The sequence below is a fragment of the Alosa sapidissima genome, chromosome 20, assembly GCF_018492685.1.
Source record: "Alosa sapidissima isolate fAloSap1 chromosome 20, fAloSap1.pri, whole genome shotgun sequence".
Lineage (NCBI taxonomy): Eukaryota > Metazoa > Chordata > Actinopteri > Clupeiformes > Clupeidae > Alosa > Alosa sapidissima.
In genome coordinates, this window is record NC_055976.1 from 17,069,874 (window position 1) to 17,074,873 (window position 5,000).

The 5,000-nt window shown below is 43.5% G+C and overlaps 1 protein-coding gene across 1 annotated transcript in view; it reads left to right on the forward strand.

The window, feature by feature from the left end:
• The window catches only part of loxl1 (lysyl oxidase-like 1), a 29,680-nt gene extending 28,103 nt beyond the window's left edge, over positions 1-1,577 (forward strand). The window contains 1 exon segment of the mRNA XM_042074720.1: positions 1-1,577. This exon segment is cut by the window's left edge and continues 1,940 nt beyond it. The gene's annotated coding sequence lies outside the window, so the exon portion shown is untranslated.
• Positions 1,578-5,000: the final 3,423 nt, after the last annotated feature.

The window sequence follows — 5,000 nt, forward strand, 5'->3', positions numbered from 1 at the left end:
CACAGATTTGTAATCCTTTTCTTCAATATCTCAACACTATCCACGGTTGTGCAAATCAATTTCCCTCTGTTTGTCAACCATGTGCAAGGATTTGCATTCTATTCCCTTACTTGAAACATCCATAGCCACAGATTTGTAAATCTGCTCCTGTTCCCAAAACCAATCCACAGTGATGGGTATGGATTATTCAACTGAGGAAACAGATTTTTAAATATATGAAAATGAATTGTTAAACTGAGGGATTAACTAATGAGCAAGGATTCTCATTTCCCCTCTAAATTCATGCCAAAAAAACCCTCTCACTCTTTATGTCTTATCTAAAATATTTAAGTTATCAGGAGTTAAAAATGGAAGAATGTCCTATCTAACTATGTTTAGAAAAGCAGATATATTGTTTCTATTTTTTATTTTTAATTAGTTTCATTATTATTTTTGTTTTGTTTTCATTTTGTCTTGTTTCCTCGGCTATCAACACTGTCCAGATGCCCAGTGTGGCTAAGATTGTAGAGTTGGACAGTGCCTGTCAGTAGCCTGTCAGTAGCCCACTGATGTAGAGGTGGACTGTGCCTGTCCGTAGCCCACTGATGTTCGGCCTCGGGGAATGACACATTGATTTCTAACTGATTGTATTTTTGTTTTGTATCACTGTTATTACTGTAATTATAATTATGATGATTTCTTCATAGTGAAAAAAAAGGTCTTCAGTACTGTGTCTGAATCGTTGCTGTATTTGTCAACAATCCAGGAATTCAGCTTTTCTTTCTTCTAAGTTTCACACTCTGTTTTTCAATCTGGATGAGAGAAACCACAAAGCCAACTTCACAAACAACGAGACAGACAGACAGAGAGACACACAAAGAAAGAGAGAGAGAGGCAGTCAGAGGAATGAATTCAAACTACTGTTGCAAAAACCTGCCACTGTGAGGGAAGCATACCTGCTTCAGTGCCGCACAGCAGCAGATGGTCGACTCTCCCTACCTCTGAAGTAGCTGGATAGCAATCCCGGTGGAATGTGTGTGTCTGATGAAGAAGCCCCTAAGGGATTATGGAAACGACACAAACCCATAGAACACACACACACACACACACACACACACACACTCTCTCACACACACACTGACACTCACACTCATGCTCACATACACCAAAGTGTCTGAGAGGACCATGTAAGGACCATTTTGTGAGGGAGCGAAAATGACATTTCTGTTGTGATCCAATGCAGACCAGGCCTTGTGTATTCTATTCTAGTTATTCCATTATTACACGCAACCTATTCTAATGCTGTATGGCGCTTACTGCAAATCATTGGCAACTTTGAAGTGTTTTTGTTTGTTTGTTTGTGTGTTTGTTTTCCCTTTATAATCTGGTAAGTTGCTAAAGTGTACTGTACATACATAGGCAGACAAAGAAACAACTCTGTGTCTAGTTCCAAGAACTGTATGGTTATCATATACTGAAATACTGTACTACTGGCATCCATATCAGTGTGGTCAGTTGTTATCATATACAGTCTATGGTTGTTATGGTCATCATCCATCAAAGGATACATAACCTCTAATAAATATTTTTAGAAATTTGCTCTGGCTCTTTTGTTGTTTATTTGAATAGCACAACGGGTACTGATTTGAATGATGGGTAAACTACAAAGTGTTAGGCCTAACTAAAGCTGATTTAAAAACTAGGCTAAAACAATTTGCTAATTTACTGTAACACCATGTGCAACACCTTAACCGCTAGCTCAGTGTTCCCAGATGTCACACGATGGCTGTAGCTCATGCACCAGAATTTTGCTTGTCAATGCACTTAACCCACCATGAAATGAAGGCCCTATGATTTACAATAGGTCTACAATATAGGCCCTATGATTTACAGTAGGTCTATAGGTCCTATGATTTACAGTTGTAGGTCTACAATACAGGTCCTATGATTTGCAGTAGGTCTACAATATAGGCCTTATGATTTACAGTAGGTCTATAGGTCCTATGATTTACAGTTGTAGGTCTACAATATAGGCCTTATGATTTACAGTAGGTCTACAATATAGGTCCTATGATTTACAGCCGGTCTACAATATACTGTAGGCCCTATGATTTGCAGCAGGTCTACAATATACTGTAGGCCCTATGATTTGCAGTAGGTCTACAATATAGTGTTTGTTGTTTCCAAAAATATCTGTGGACGGGGGGCGCTGTGGCGTAACTGGTTACAGCGTTCATACCATAGATGAGAAAGCTAGATACCGCATTGTCTGTCAAATTCTACTAGGTGGCATACGTGAATGCGGCCACCATATTTCTGAGGGCAAGCACCTTACTGTCTATGGGCTTACTGTTTAGATAGATAGATAGATAGATAGATAGATAGATAGATAGATAGATAGATACTTTATTGATCCCTAGGGGAAATTCAAGGTCCTAGGGGAAATTCAAGGTAATTCAAGGTCTAACACTTGGCCTTACTGTCTAACACTTGCCGGCAATCAGAGACGCCTGTCTGATTTCCAGTCACTGTCAAATGTTCCTCCATTGGCCTGCAGTGATTGTTGCCCCCACCAATATGGCAGCGCTATTTATGTATGTTCTGGAGCCTAATTCGGTATCTAGCTTTCTTATATCTATGGTCCATACCATATTCGGGTCCAGATGCCCACAGGTCATTTTCCGGTCCCACTCCATATCTCTCTACTCACTTCCTGTCACTTTCTCTACTATCCAAATGTGCTGGTGCAGCGTGGTCAGTCCAGAGTCCAAATGTGCTAGTGCAGCACGATCAGTATTCATGTATTTGTTGATTCAGCATACATAATGTACAAACCAACTGCCTGGCTCGTGATGACACAAATACCGCAGCAAGTAGACCAAAATAAAAGATGTGGGATGAGGTAATCATAAATCAGATCCTTCAGTCAGTCACGCAAATACTGTTCTCTTACTGTATGTCTGAAGCTGTCCAGGGGACCAAACACTCTCCCTGTTCTCTCATGACGCATACAGCTCTCATGAAGCTGTCCAGTGCTTGGGACTGGTTCTGCACCTGGTAGCCCACCATATGATTTCCTTTGAGTTCTGCACCTGATAGCTCACCATATGATTCTGGTATGATGTAAGATCCGTTTGCAGGCATTGCCTTTATTTGATTGTTATTGCGAGCTCAGGTGCATTCATCTTCCATCGTCACGGCCCACATGCTAATCAGACCTTTTCAGGCTGGACGCCGCAGACAGACGCCATGACAGATGAAGTCGCGTCCGGCCCGTCAGAGGGGCTACACCTCCGGCTCCAGCACCGCGGTCACAATCTAGACACAGACAACTGCGCCAAATACCAGACAGACAAATGGCTTGGGCTAACTTCTCTTGACCCACACGTAGCGGCGCCGTCCTGGCAGCCGTGCAGAGGATCTGATGCCGTCCAGGGGAACCTTGTGGCACAAGGTAGGAAGGGACATGATTATTTGTGAATTTCTCGTCGTTTGCTGGCAACGCTGTCAACGACCGAGGATATTTTTCCACATCATTCTCTCTCCCTCTCTTGTCCTAGGATCTGCTTGAGTAATAGCGTCGCGTTTTTCTCCCCAGTGGCTATTAATCTCCTTTCCTGGCGGCCGCAGGACAAACGTGGCCTCCGAACGCAGCGATCACTGCGAGGGCTCTGAGCCTGAGGACAAGGTCAGAGGCGAACACAAATGAACAATCTAAACCAATCTTCCTGCTTCAGTTTAGGTATGTCAGCATGTAGCTTACAGTATGTGTCATAACATTGATGGTATACTGTACATGTTGACATAACATAACTCAAGTCAAGCAAGAGACTGTCTATTTCTGTGTATGTGTGTGTTTGTGAGTGTGTGTTTGTATGAAAAATAAACTTTTCACAAGGACAACTCGTGTACAGATGTATTAGGCTGGGTGTGCATTTCAATGTGTGTGTGTGTGTGTGTGTGTGTGTGTGTGTGTGTGTGTGTGTGTGTGTATGTATGTGTAGGTGTGTGTGTGTGTGTGTGTCTGCGTGTGTGTGTCTGCGTGTGTGTGTGTGTGTGTGTGTGTGTGTGTGTGTGTGTCTGTGTCTGTCTGTGTGTGTGTGTGTGTGTGTGTGTGTGTGTGTGTGTGTGTGTGTGTGTCTGTGTGTGTGTGTGTGTGTGTGTGTGTGTGTGTTGTGTGTGTGTGTGTGTGTGTGTGTGTTGTGTGTGTGTGTGTGTGTGTATGTGTGTATGTGTGTGTGTGTGTGTGTGTGTGTCTGGTCTGGTGTGTATATGGCTCCTGTGTGCCCACCCTGCTGTTTTGTTATGAGGGTCTGTCACTGGTGCTCAGGATGTTGCCAGACAATAACATGCATCCCAGAATGCCCCTCTCTGCTCTGAGGCTGGCTAAGAATCCTTTTATTGGAAATTCCTTCAAGTGTGTAGAGAGAGGCTGCAGTCTAGACAGAACACAAGATGAGAATATTGCCACATCACACACACAGGACACACACACACAGGACACACAGGACACACACACACACACAGGCACACACACAATCAAAGACACACACACACACACCACACACACACACATACAGTACAGGACACACAAAGACACACACACACACACACAAACAAAATGTATATGAGTGGATGCTCACACAGACACACACACACACACACACACACACACACTCACACACTCACTCTCTTTCTCACACTGACTCACCCAAACTCTCGCACATCCATACACACAGACACACAGGCGCGCACATGCACACACACACACACACACACACACACACAGTTCATTTCTCTCTCTCACACACCCACACTCAGACACAAAAGCAGAGAAGAAAGTGTATGAAAGCGAGTCATACAGCATGCTTTTGAAAAGCCTGGGCACGGAGATGAGATGTCCTCTCCTGGACTCTCGGTGGAAGAGAGGAGATCAGAGGTTCAGTCCAAAAAGGGAGAGGAAAGATTGGAATCCGTCACTTTGAAGAATGTGATGAGGGCGGAATAAGAGGAGTGGATGA